Source organism: Anomalospiza imberbis, chromosome 6, assembly GCF_031753505.1.
Source record: "Anomalospiza imberbis isolate Cuckoo-Finch-1a 21T00152 chromosome 6, ASM3175350v1, whole genome shotgun sequence".
In the NCBI taxonomy this organism is placed as follows: Eukaryota; Metazoa; Chordata; class Aves; order Passeriformes; family Viduidae; genus Anomalospiza; species Anomalospiza imberbis.
In genome coordinates, this window is record NC_089686.1 from 10365410 (window position 1) to 10379981 (window position 14572).

Sequence of the window (14572 nt, forward strand, 5' to 3'; positions counted from 1 at the left end):
CCTTTTGTGAAATCTCAAGGGAGCGCTGCCTACTCTTGCAATAATAATAATTAAAAAAAAAGGTAGCATATGAGTTGGCATGGTAACTTCATCTGCTAAGTAACTAACATGTAGGATTTTCTTCTTGATCTAGAATAATAATGTCAACAGCCCCCAGGAAGATGCTTCCTTGTGACTGACTGCCTATTGTCACCTGGATTTCATACTTTGCTCATGCTCAGTGCCCTTGGTGAGACTCACTGTGGTGCAGGGACAGACCTGTGCTACTCTGACACCAAGACACACATTTGCCGGCTTCCTACATTACACTCTTCAGGCCAGCAGTATTTGGACGTGTGCACATGCTGGTTTACATTTAATCACTGTCATTCTTAGACTTTCCTGAAAGGTCAAAGTATTTCAAATGTGTCCATGCTGGGACCATTGGGCTGCTGCCGAACATGGGCACCAGTAACTCCCAGTAACTCCTGCTTCTGAGCCTTCCCTGCCCATGGGAACAGGCCAGGAAGTTCCAGTGCTCCTGCTGAGCCTCCCTGGGCAGGAGACACCCTCAGAGCAATGCTGGCCAAGCAATTCTTCCTTTAGTGCCTCCAAATGGGGCATGTATACTGCTACCCTGGAGAGCTGAGGTATGGAGAGTTCAGTGGAAGCAGCAGCAACACAGGGAACAGAAGAAGTGGAAAATACTTCTGGCTGCCAGTTTTAAGAGATGGAAAAAAAAAAAAAAAAAAGAGAAAGCAGCCTGATACTTTATTTTGACCATGTTTATGGCTGAGGATTAGCTGTATGGTTGGACTCCACACACCTGTAACCCTCTGCTCCTTCTCCCAGGGCAGGTTCTCCCAGACAAACATGTACAAAATGCCCAGTTCAAAGAAAAAGGGTTGCCTGTGAGGAGCGAGAGTGGTGAGACCCTGGGCCAAAATGGAATTGCTCCTTTTCTTTCTGATTTTTTATGTCCCTGCAGATGTCTTTCCTTCTGGGCTGGTGAGGGGACTGTGACCATCTTGGTCCAGGAGCTGGTGAGCTGCAATTGTCCTCATCAGGGCCCAGGGAATAAAGGTAAGGGCCAGAGTATCATCCAGAGAAAATTTTGCATTCTGTGGCATGGCTGCTCCTGGGAGCTGGCTTCTCTTCTCACTTCTTGTTTTAGATTCCTGCATCCTTCAGCTCTTCCTTTTCATGGGTCCCACGTAATTAATTTTTGTCCCAATGTACAGACACTGTCATACTGGTGTAAAGATGACTTGGACCAGGGTGGCTGGCTTTAAAAGACCACAAATCTGGCAATACCAGTCCTGGCCATGGGTCCATCCAGCCCAGCACCCTGTCTCTGAAGGGCATCATAAATGGGTGTGCAGAGAAAAGCAAGAAGAGAACAGATACATCCGATACTCCTCCAGCCTCCAACCATTTTCAGCTCAGGGTTTCCTGAGCTAAACATGGTTTACAGTGTGCATGTAGCAATATTCTGTAGGTTCCTTTCCCAGGAACTTCTCCTGCTTCCTCCTGAATGCATACAGACTTTTAGCATGCAAAACATCATCACCAGAGGTCCCATAAGGCCATCTGCTCTCTGAAGAACAACTTGCTTTTGCTTGTTTTGAAGCTGGGCTTTACTATGAAGCAGGCTTCAATTTCTGCCCCTAATTCCTGTACTAGAAGAGACAGAGAATATTTCCTTCAATGTACAGGAGAAAATGGTTTCAAAAAACACCTATTAATTACTGTGTGGCCTGAACAGTGAGCTGTACTGCCCTAGTGACACCGATTTCAGTTCAGAGCAGCTAAGCAGCACCAAGCAGGTCGCATGCTAGCCCTGTGTGCTTTCCACAGCCTCTGCGGGCTCCATCCTTGGTGATAAATTAACACAACTGCAAAAAAGACAAGTTGTAGGTTATCCAAACCCTTTCTGGGCCAGAGTTTGCCCAGTTCTCCAACATATCAGCTGTTACAATATAACACCTTCCTGCACTCCTTACCTCACTTACAGCCTGGGTCTGCCACTGCCTTAGCACAGCTGCATGTTACCAGCAGCGTGATGGCTTTGTAGTCCCAAAGAGAGCATGGTGAGTGCAGAGATACCTGAATGAGTTTTAAATGAGTGAACTCTGTTCCTGTTAGCAGTGGCCAGCAGCTAACGCCACCATGCTGCAGTGTCCTTGAGCCCCCGTGTTCCTGCCTGGCACAGCATCCAGTGCACCTGGGTTGGGGAGCTGCTTCCCCCAGCCTGCCCCAGGGGATTCCACTGATGCCCAGCTCTGCTCTGCCCTTTCAGGGCTGGTCCAGACCCAGTGGGTCTTCGTCCACACACCATCACTGAGGGTCTGCTGCAGGGTAATTCAGCCTCAGCCTCCTGTTGGGGAGGGTGGCTTCATCCATGAGTACATGTGGTGTTTTCCAAAAGCAGGCCCATGCCTCTCTGCAGGCATCTTTTAAATGTGAGGGATGTCTGGCTTAAAGATTTTTGTAGTACACAAAGCTATTTAAAACGGCTGAGTGCTAACCTCCTCAAAGGAAGATTTATAAATATTTGCATCCAGCTCCCAGTGGCACAATAAAAATATATTGTACTTTAGATAAATGCTTTGCCTAGAGGAGTCCCAATAAAGTCAATTATCTTTTTTGTGTGTTTGTTTATTTGTTTTAAGTGAGCAACAAGCTCTAAGGCCCTTTATTTCCTTCACTGATCAGTGATTTAGAAATATTCCTCAGTGCAATCTCTTCCCTATAGAGCTCCCTTTATTTTTTGTATCTGTGCTGGAGAATCAGGCTATCAAAAGCCAAAAGCAGATACCGCATAAACATTTTACTTATTTTTGATAGCATCTAAAACAAGCGTGAGGCACACAGGGTTTTCTGAGAGTTGTTTCAAGGTTTCCAGATGAGCTTTGTAAATGCAGGATGATGAGGCTGTGTTTATACCTTGTGTGGGTGGCAAACCCTCGGGTACCTGACTCCTCAGCAGAGGAGTCTGTGAGGAGGTCCTGTCCTGTGATCCCTCAGCATCACCTGCTGGAGAGCGGTGACACACGGCCAGCAGAGCAAGGGTCCAGCAGCAGAAGTGGGGAACAGCTGTGGTTCACTGCTGACAGACTGGCATGGATTCGGTAACCTGGAGAACAACGTGGGCTTGGAACAGAGAGGTGGAGAGCGTGCTTTGTGTTACTTTTGTGAGGATCACGTTGAAATGCAAGGAAAACAATCATGCCTTGTTTGTAAGGAGCCTCCTCCCGCGTTCGTGTGCAATCCGTGCTCCGGCTGCGGTGCTGGGGCTCGGTGTGTCACCGCAGGCACCACGCACCCCCCACCGGTGACTCAGGGATGCTGGGGGAGGCAAACAAAAGGAAGCTCGACTCTGTTTCGTGATTTTTTTTTTTTTTTTTTTCATTCCACAAGGCAGGAAAGAGGCCACAGGACGAGGCGATGCCCAAAGCCCCACCACTGCCGAGGGAAGGGGGTGAGGGAGATGTCACACCTTGGGGATGGAGATAGGCTGCTGATGGGGTCTTCTGGCAGGCACTCCTGCTCTGCAGGTAACCTGTGAAACAGCTCTGCCAAAGGACTTTACATCTCGTTTTGTCTGAGCAAGAAATCATCCTTCTCTTTGCATGGGGCACCTGTAAAAAACCAGAGTGTAACTGGCAGTGGGCAGGAAAGAGCCCCACTGAGCAGAAGTCATTAAAGCCACATTATTTTTGGAAGGTGAGAAGTGATATAGAGCGGGTGAAATCCCTTCACAATTTTTTTTTTTTGTGTGTGTGTCACTAAGAGCTCCTTAAGGTTATTATTTAACTGGTGCTAATGATAAGTAAATACTCCTGATCAGCTGATGGTTTACTGCTGAAATATGTGAGCTAACAAAACTCCTTAACTATGGTGGATGGTGGCACTGCTGTTTTCGCCACAGCTGTGTGCAGTAATTTGTAAAGCAAGCCAACAGAGAAGCATCTCTGATGACTTTATTTTGTGCTTTTTGATTGTGTTAGAGTGAATGAGTTATGATGCTGCTTGTTTTCTTCTGGGTGATGCTCCTTGGACCTTCTGGAGATGAGAGTGATTTTTCTCTAACCTTCTGTAAGGACAGGAGGAGCCAGAGGGAAGGAGAACTGAAGCTAAATGCTGGGGGGGAGGGGTGTGCATAAAGATGCTGAAAGCTCTGGTGTGAAAGGGCAGCTAGAACAGAGGACCTTGGGGTGAGAAAACAAGACTTTTTATTTAGCTTTGTGTTAGAGGCATGAGGATGTTGAAATGTCAGGTTGCGAACATTTTGGTGCTGGATCATCCACATGAAAGTGAATTTGCTGTAGAATTTTGCTTACTGCTGCCTATATACTTACTTTGGAGTTCATTTCAGAGTGACTACTTCTTCTTTTCCTCAAGCCAAATGTTTTGCCAAAGATGCTCAGAATGTTCTATGAATGAGCCCAAGGAACAGATTTCCTGGCTGATAGAAACTGGCAAGGCTCCCCCAAAGTCAGGCAATATTGGGAGACAATAATTTTGGACTGCTGCTAAAAAGCTTACAGATCTGTAAACTATTGCACAAAGTTGTCTAGCAATATTATTTTGTGAAGTTATATAAGTTTGCAAGAGAAAATGTTTTAAAAATTGGCTCTCTTTGCTTTCCTAATGCTATACCAGGAGACAGAAGTCAAAGTAACATCAATGCTCCAATTCAAAGGCAAAAAGATGGGTGGTTTAGAATTATATTTAACACTTTACAGATACATAAAATTAGGCCTTTTCTTGGGCCATATGAACAGCTGAGACCCTTTTTATTACTATATCATTAACATTGAGTGTCATGAGATTGGACACAGGATTGAGGCATCTCAAAACCCAAAAGCTGTAATAAGGAGGCTCTCGCAACCCAGAAAGTTCAGGCAGCAGGTAAGAGCCTTGCTGATACTGAAGGGATTGTCTTACTTGACATCAGTTTGGTTCTGATGCTCCTGCTGAGCTCCAGCCCAACCCCTGGTCATCCTGACACATATCTCACCTGCCAGATGTAAGGTGCAGAGCTTCTTCCTACCAGACAGTCCTACAATGGGCAAATGCTTTTCATTTTCTCAACATATTCCACTATAAAATCATTGATGTCTTTGCTTTTATATTGCAAGGATGACACTAGGCTGGTTTTCACTTGGGGTTTGCCTATAACAGGGTTTGTTCAGTGACTCTTTTGCCCAGGTTTTGTAGGACACACCCAAGATGATTCTTCACTCCCCTGCTGCTAGTACAGCTGCACGTGGACCTGTGCATTGTAAGATCTGAGCAGTTTTTGTTGTGCCTGACCACTTTATTCTGAACATCAGCAGCAGACATTATTGGTAAAAGCTTTCACTGCTGTTGGCTGGATTTACCTTTCCTCTGACACTCTGACCTCTGCTTACTGCGCCACTACTAAAGAGCTGCAGCTTAGTGCTAGAATTCCACTACGGATAGTGGGAAAAAAAAACCCAAAAGTGCTATCTGCAGTGGATGAAGCTACCAGATTTAGAAAAACTGCTGCAACGCTAAGTAAATGCATTAGAAAATCTCAAGAATCCTGTTTCTAGGAGGTCCTTTGAGGACAAACTGATTTTTTTTCCCCCTTTGATTTTAAGATTTTGCTTGCTGCTGGCTGGTTTCAGACTAGGCTGTTGGTATGCTGTTGCATCCTGTTTATCACTCAGGACATAAATGTTGTTAGATAAGCCCAGATCACTGTTCCAAACCTGGAGCTGCAGTTTCCATGAGAAAGGCCAATTCCTTCCAAGGAGTGAGTATTGGTTCCAGCACAGGGAAGGAGAAGCATTTGGTCTTGTTACACAGTAGTAGCACTGAATATTTCTAGGTGTCTGGATGGTTCCCTAGATTTAGATAACTCAATAGTTCTAGCTTATCACAAATCTTCTGCCTGAAAGAGAGAAATGGGTAATAGAGGAGAGGTCTATGAAATCACAGGAGGCAATGGGAGAGTTGAGTGTGCGAGGGTCATACCCTTTCTCTTGTCAGTGTGAGAACTGAAGACCATCAAGTGTAATTAACAGGAGGTTGCCTCAAAATGTAAAAGAGGTTAATTTTTTTCCACACAGTTGATCTGTGAATTGCGTTGCCAAGGGATGTAAATGACAGAATTTTACGAGGACTCACAAAGTGAGTAGGTAGTCAAGGAAAATTAAAATCCACTGAAGGCAATTAAATGAGAGGGTGGTTTTCTGGCTCAGTGGAACTTTAAATCATAGGTGTTTGGGGTGGGAAAGAAGAGTGAAACACCCTGGGGGGGCGGAAATAAATCACTCTGTGCATGCTCCATACCTGTGTTCTTTCCCTAAACATCTCTTGTTGGCTGCTGTTGGAGCCAGGACATTGGGCTGGATGGACCTTCCATGTGACTGCTCTGGTGTCAGACAACATCTGCCATGTGAAGTCTCTGTCTGCCCTGTCAAAGACTTTCTGAGAGCCAATATAAAATGGTCACATGATAGCTGCTGTTCTTCCATTTGTTTAAAGGATGTGGAAAATATGGTCAATGAAAAAGTAGGACAAAACCCAAGTTGCATTTGAAGCCTGTTCTTAACAGTCTTGTGGGTTTTGCTTAGTGCTGGTTTGCCAGAAGGATTGCCTTGGAACAGGCAAGAGCATGCTTTCATTCTGATTTTTGCTGTAGATTAAACAATCAGAGGAAAATTTTGAATTTCCCCATCCTTGGGGTAGATTCCTTTCCCAGGTTCAGCTGAGGAGATGTATCTTTGTTCAAAGATTTCTTTACAAAGCTGCTGAGAGAAAATGGCAGGAGTATAATGGTGTGCTGCTCTCTAAGTCTGTACTTTGTTGGCAATCCCTTTGAAATCCTCTAAGGTGATATTTGCTTATGATTAATATAAAATTCTACCTTTATGATGATAAAAATGAATTTTGATTCAAGTAATATCTATTCAACATAATGAATTAAAGGTCTACTTAAAGTATTCTTTGTCCTTCATAGATAGAGTATTTCCATGTCAGTGGTGATTGAGTTGCTGTGGTTGCAACTTGAGGTTTGGGAGGGATATCACACACTCCTTTGTGCTTGCCATCTCATGTTCCTGGGCAAAGCTGTCAATAATGTTTAGCTTTTTCTTTAGCTGATCTTTTGCAGCTTCAATCTGGAACATGCTTTTCATCAGTCTTTTCCTTCTCTCTATTAATAGTGATGGAATTCAGAGCAGCCTGTTTATTTTCATGAGGACTTCTCCTATGGTATTTTGACATAATTTTTGCCTTTTTATCTCCTGTCCTTGGGAAATCACAAAACTCTACAATATTCACATGCATGTGCCTGGCATACATTATTGAGAACTGGATCCCTTGTGGATAAGTTGTCTGAGGGCTGGAATTCAAGTTTTCTTGTGCATCTTAGAAGTTTTATTTATTTGCTTTTTGCACAATTACTTGGGAGGCAGGAGAAGCATTTGGGTTCCTGGCTATACTGTCCAGAGCTGCCTTCTGCACTTATGCAAGCTCTTTGTAACAATGAGAAAAATTTTCTGGTAATACATATTTCACTTTTGATTTTTCTTGGGGAGAAAAGTGAGAAGTTGCCAGTGATTCCCACTGCTGTTGATGATGCCCATTGATGTTGCTCAGTTCACTGCTATCTGTCCTTACTTGTGCAGTCACCTTGTCAGTGGAAGGTTTGGTATTGGAACCTCGCTGTAACAAAGTCTTTGATGACATGACAGCACTTATCTCCATTTTCTGTCTGCACCCTTTGTGTTTATGGGTACTGCTGCATGATTCCAACAACATAGTCCATGTCAAGGGTCTTGCATCTATTGCTGGTCTTTGTGTCTTGGTGTCACTTGGAGGCAGGGCAGTGCCCCTTCTTCCTCCAGCCGGGGTGCCTCAAAGGTTCATCACTTCCTTGCTCCTCAGTGTGGTGCAACCTGTTCCTGGCTGTGCTCCCTGGTGCTGAGCAGGTCACTGCTCTCTTTACCTTGCTGGTGAATCAAGCTGGGTTTCCAGCTGGTATTCCTGAAGGTTCATAGTGGAAACCAATCGGCAATCAGTCTGTTTCTCCAGGCTTGCTCTTCATCATACTGATTTCTGTTTAGGATCAGTCAGTAGGGAACCACTAACTGGTTCAAGGATCATAAATAGCCATCAGAATGCTTTTTTTCTCCATCTAAGAGATACCTTCTGGCAGGCTGAGTTGTCAGCCTTGTCCTCCACCTAGAGCCCCCAAGTCCTCATCTGCATTTCTAGGCCTGAGAAATCAGTTTTGCCCAGCCTGTATACTTGTACTTCCTAAACCCCTGCCACTGTCAGGTCAGAAATCCCCCTGCTCCTGCGCACTGTGAGTACAATGAGAAGAGGGTGAGGCATCTTGTACTGCAATAGGCTGAAGTTTAAGTCCCATGTGCACCTTTCTCCTATGCTTATGGTAAGAGAAGTAGCAAAGGATGTACAAAGTTAAGGAGAAATGGGCACTCGGTAATCTTTGTGAGAAGATGGTACAAAAATTGTTTTGTTTCTTGTTTTTATGTTAGCAATTCAGGTCTTGCCTGCCCTGTTTGTTTTTTGTTCACTAGAGAATTAATAGTATTATGACAGTGCAAGTAAAAGCTGATGAATTTCAACTTGAATTGCTTTTCCTACAAAATGGTTTAAGCAATCTGTATTTAGCTAACATTTATCTAACTCCACTCCCAACCAACAGTTGGAAGAAAAAGAATCTTTGCAGTTCAACACCTCCTCCTCTCCCTATTTCACTAGAAGCTGCAAAACCTCCCACTCTACTTCTCTAGATCTTCTGAGAAGACCTCTGCCAAAACACATCTTGATGTTGGATTCTTTTTTTTTTTTTAAGTATAAAAAGCAGAAAACAAAATACTTCCAGCTTCTCATACACAAAGAATCAGAACAGGGCATGAGTCCAACTTGTTTCCCTTCCTATATTTCCTGAATGTGTACTCTCCCAGAGACAACCAAGGCTCTCTGCTACAGCTCTGTCCACTAGCCTTTCTGCAGCTCTCTGTATCAAGCTATCTCCAATGTGACCCTATTCTTTAGGGTGGGCATCAAAACTGTGACTTTCCCAGGCTTCTGAATGTTTGGCACAAAGGAAATACTGTCTTTGTGAGCCTGAGACAAACACTTCAGTGAGGACACCAGCCTACAGCAAAGACTCTGGTCCTTCCTTGTAGGCATTGTTTCTACAAGCACTGACCATTTCTCATTTTTTGTGGGTGTAGAGGGTTTTTTGAAGTAGAGCATGGACAGGCTTCCCAAGGCTTTCCCAGGAAGTGGCAGGCAGGGAGCATCTGCCCCACAGTCTCCTGACAGAATCAAGGAGAGGCTGTGCTGGAGTGAAATGGGCTGTGCCCAAGGCTTGGGAGCAGGCCTCCTGTTCCACTGTGTGAAGGAAATGGAAGAGGCTCCCAGCCCAGCTCCTGGCCAGCCTGTGGCTGAGGTCCCAGTTGGGACAATTGAACGAGCCCTGTGTAATGTCCCTGCCTGGTGTGGGGCCATGCCTGTGCCAGGGTCACTGGGCAGTGTGCAGGGCAGCAGCCTGCAGCAGGAAACTGGAATAGTAGTCTTTTCTTAAAGAGGTTCTTTTTCCTGTTGAGAAACTCTTTCCCTTAAAAACTGCGGATCAGTTGGGAAGCTCCACTGCGGCTAACAGTGCCAAGCTGTCTCTTTTCCTACCACACATGAGAAGTTAGACAAGTCTGTTCCCATTGGCATGTAGGCAGTGTTAGCTCCAAGAAGACCTTCAATTTTTTTTTTTTTTTTCAGTCCACAAGTTTCTTTACCTATAAGACCACAGCTTCCAGGAAGGCTGTTGCCTCTTTCCAGACTACCTGCCAGAAGTGAACAACAGCTCTGGTGTCTCACTCACATTGTAAAACTTGTCTCTGCTCAGCTAAAGCTGCAGGTACAGTCTGGGACAACTCAAAGCAGATTTGCCTGGGAGGTGGGCTCACCCCTACCCTGTTTCCAGTCTCCAGACATCCTGAAGGATGTCATAGGATGACTTCTTGCATGAGAAATCTTTGATTAACTCCTATGAATTGGCTTTACAAGCTCATTGTCTTGCTACTGTTGTCTCACAGGGCAGCTGCAGCCATAGTTTGACTGATGGTCAAGAAATACCAATATTTCCAGTTCCCTCTTAACAAAGTGTTGTGAATTCATCAGTCTCTCATGAGACACTCATCAGGTGCTGTAAAGTAAAATGAAATACTCAGTATCTAGTAAGCAGGGGAATGCAGAGACCTGGTGCATCTCTGAATTCAGCACATGTCCAATTCACTGGAAAATGAAATGTCAGCACCCCCTGCTCTTCCAATTTCTCCTCAAATATGCTTTGATCCCACTATGTGAAACCTACTTCAAGCTTGACTTCTTTTGCCACCTCTCCACAAGCAATAGTGCAACCTGACAAACATCCCACATCTGGGGATGTCCCAGGACAACTCAGATGCCACTCTAATGCCTCCAGGCTAAACACACAAATCTGCACAGAAATGTCATTACTTCGGGAAGCATAGGTGAAACCCCCCCCATCACTGATAGCTTACACCAGTGGTAGGATCTTTCTTCCCCACCACAAAGGCTGTAAAAAGGGCCCCTCTCCAGAAATGCTTTCTGTGAGTTTGCAAGCTGGAGGTGGTGGCTGCTGCCTTCCTGAGTTGATTGTTCTCTGGAAATCACCTTGGTAACGACATTAGAACGACAGTCCTGGAGACCTGTCCTTTCTGAGCAGCTTGTAGAGTAAAACTTGACAGCTTGCAAGTTAAATGTTGGGTTTCCTGATCTATCCTGCCTGCTGGGAAATGGAGAGACAGGACACTGAGCCTTGTGCATGGCCCGAGATCATCCTGCCTACTATTGGTCACTGAACTGTGGTCTCAAAAGTAGGAGCAGGGTTCCTTGTATAGTTGGTTAAGAGAGAGGGATCCCCTCCTGCTCAGCCCTAAGGCGTAACTGCGGCAGTAGTGCCCTGCTCAGCACCCATCCTGAAGCAGTTGAGGGAAGACAGCATCTCTGCACATCCACCTTCCCTGGGAGCAGGCTGGAGGTGATGGATGAGTGTGTGACTGCATTTCTCCACTGCACTGCCCCTGCACTGCCTGTGGTGTGAATCGAATTGCCATTAACCTCTGCCCTGTTAACTGCTGCTCCTTTGTCTTAATTACACACACAGGAGATGATGGTGCCTTACAGAACTGTACACGGTGGTGACAGAGCACAGGGCTGATGTGCACTCCATCTGGCCTGCAACCAGAGGGAAACCCTTCTGAAACAAAATCAAGCCCTTTAAAAGCAGAGGGGACTAGAAAGCTCTGAGAGTAAACCAAGCTATCTGGCTTTGACAGACAGTTGTGTCCTGGACCAAAGGATAAACTTCATTGAGAATTTTAATAATCTCCACCAGCAGTGGAGCATTTGCTGGGAAGATGGTGTTCCATGAGTACATTATGTGCTTTGTCAGTTCTTGGTTGTTTAATTTTAACATTTTTTTGAGTAACTCAGATTCTCCTCTCTTCTGCCTTTAGGGTGCTGTACTGTGAAGGCTGCATGACGTGGAGACAGATGGAGGGAGGGGAACTTCTCTCTAACCGTGTTGTTCTTCACCTCTTGACTGTCTCTTTTCAAGAAAAAAATTCCATTTAAAACAAAAAATGATGCTTAGTGCTTGTTGTCAGAAATACCAGTATAAAACCTTGTTCTTTTTTAAAACTTCTTGTCAGCTGGACTTGTCATCTTGACCTTGCCACCTCAGTCAGGCTCCGGAGTCAAATGGGTGGGTCCCAGGCTTTGCCTCAGGCCAGGTTTGGGCACCTGTGAGCATCAGTGGAGGTGGATGATGTCTCCAGAGGTGACAGGGGTATATGCTGAGACCACCCCATGTCTCTAGCAAAGGCAAGTGTGAGAAAGCTCAGGACTGCAAAGCACCAGGGCAGGCAGTAGGTGTGTGATGCCAGGTGGTACAGAGGCAGCAACTTAGGGATAATTAACTTTATGAAATGAGGCTGAAAGGTAATGCACATGAAACTGCTGAAGGGAAAGAGTCTTTCCCTTTATGTATGTGTTGGGGAAATCATTAACTCAGCGCTGTGGGGCAAGTCTGAGAGCTGAGCAGGTAGGCTGCTGCCTCTCATCCCTGCTGCAGGGGCCAGGTTCAGGTGAGATGACAGGGGAATCCATTTGAAAGCATTTTTATTTTCTTCCATGGACTGGAGAATACATAACTGATGTTGAATTCTAAAGATTTCCACACAAGTCGCTCTCACTGAGGCACAACTTTTGAGATTCAGTTGCAGTTGTAGGAAGGCAGTTTCCTGGGATTTGCAGTCACTGGAATAGCAGTGTGTGGCTGACCTGGGACAGGCTGGGTGGGCACACCTCCTGGCACGCTGTCACACCGCTCCATCCCCACCTGCGGCCTGGGGGAGCTGAAGGGTGGCGCTCCCTTCCATGCTGACATTTCAGCTGGGTGCAGATGGCATGAAGTTGTCCTCTGTTTATTAGGGAAGGTCATGTCTGGGCACTGTTTCAGGCTCTCTGCAATTCCCAGTTGCTTTAGCAAATGGAACAGCTTGAGAATGATGTTTCCATTACAGCTTGGGTTGCTAAAATAACTGTCTCCTGGTGGCCAATGGAAGCAGGGCAGCAGGTTGGGGATTAATTCACAGTCTTTGAGAGGGTTGCATTTTATTTTTTTATTATTTTGTTTTATATTTTACTCTAGTTAAAGTTTTGAGGTTTTTTTCTGCAGTCTCCTGACGTTGTGTACTTGCTTTTACAGGAATATAACAGAGCATTTAAATATTAATGGCACACTTGGAATGGAGATGTATGAGTATGTCTCGTGCACAGGCAAAGCTGGTTCAAAAAAACTCCAGAGGTAAATCAAGCATGTGAAATCTGAGATTTTGTAAAAAATTTGGCTGAGTTTGCAAACAGTATATCTAGCTCTATAAAGACTTAAGGGTTTTTTTGGTTGTCAAAATAGCTCAACCAGATGGCAATAGGCTATTTTTGAACTTCAGTTACATAATTTTGCTATATATTTTTCCTTTCTCCTCCAATTCAAAATTATCTGTAACTCAGACTGTATTGGTGCTGTGTATGGCAGTCTCCTGACAGAAAGGCATTCCTAATGTGTTCCCTGTGTTAGGGAGCAGCCAGGGCCAGGCTGCCTGTGAGGGGAAGAGGAGCCAGGAGCTGAGATGGCACCAAGTGGGATGTGTCCTCCCCAAAGTGGTCCCCCAAGGACCAAAAGGAGGGACAGATGGTTATGGCATCCATGGGCAATCCCAAACACCGCAACACCAAGGAGGCCAGGTCGAGCAGAGTGTGGATGTGGGTTCCAGGTGAGGAAATTAAGGGCCAGGAAGGAGTTTTGGTGCCCAGGGAGGAGGTGCAGGGACCATTCAAGGTATCTAAGGGGAACAGCAGTGCTTGGGAGAAGAGGAGGTGATGGATATGCAGTTAAAAAGGGCCCAGAGAAGTCAATGAATTTAACCAAAGCAGAGAGACACTGCTTTAGGGGAAGGCATGAAGCTGTTTGTGCTCCTCACACCATTCTCCTGCAGAGTATAATGGGTTTTAGAAGAAAAATTATTTTGTTCCCTTAGTTTTAACCATCCATTGCCACAACTGGAATGGTGAGAAGGGAAGAAACTGCCTTTTTTCAATCTTGAAGTGACAGGACTGCAAAGCTCCAACTGGAGCAAGCCTTGCCTGAAAGCCTAAAGGTCTGCTGACAAGGTAGAAATCACACTTCTCTGAAAACAATGTAAATAGCTTTTAAAGAGCTTTTTTCCTCTTTGAGAGACCTCAGTATGAAAACTCAATTACATTTTAAAGGAGAAGCTTAAAACAAGTTTTAATAAATACCAGTTAAGGACTGTTTTCTGAATTTTGCTTTAATAATATAAAAAAACCCCAAAAAATCATGTTGCCAGCATCCTATTACTCCATAAAAAATAACCAGAACTCATGATGAAACAAATAAAAATTGTAACTATTTTTTCCTCTTCCTAGTAATATTTTCCTGTGGACTTGGTCGTATGCATGCATTTGTCATGGGTTCCCAGTTCATCACAGAGAACACCAAATAACTCCTAGCTCTAGACCAAGTTGGAAAAAGTACTAATAGATGACTTTCCACCAGAAAAATTAAATTTTTTGCAGGAACAGGTTTTTTTAAATGACTACATCTTGATAATCTTACTGATATTACTTGAATGAAATTGCTGAGGATAGAGAAGAGGTCAGAAAGGCTTTGTTCTCAAATTTGGCTTTTATATCAAAACAAATACCCTAAAATTCTTTCTTGAGAATTTGACTCACATTTTTGATTGAAATCTGGTCTATTTTTGAGATTTTTAAATAGGATGTTTGCTGTAAAGCAGAATTTTGCTTTCCTGCCCAGTACTGACAAGCTCTCCTCCTCAGGTGCCCCAGTTCTGACTTCTTCACAGCAGTGCTCCTGTATAATCACCTTGTGATGGCTCCTGGTCACGGCAGTACAAACCCCGTTGGTCTTTGGAAGAGTGAGCAAGGGCCTCCTTTAAGGCATGGGCTCAGTCTC

General features: G+C 44.7%; 1 long non-coding RNA gene across 1 annotated transcript; it reads left to right on the plus strand.

Moving 5' to 3' along the window:
• The first annotated feature begins 4031 nt into the window (after positions 1-4031).
• Positions 4032-13886, plus strand: LOC137475232 (uncharacterized). The gene is made up of 2 exons (XR_010999762.1): positions 4032-4196; positions 12782-13886. It is a non-coding gene; the product is annotated as an uncharacterized lncRNA (long non-coding RNA).
• Positions 13887-14572: the final 686 nt, after the last annotated feature.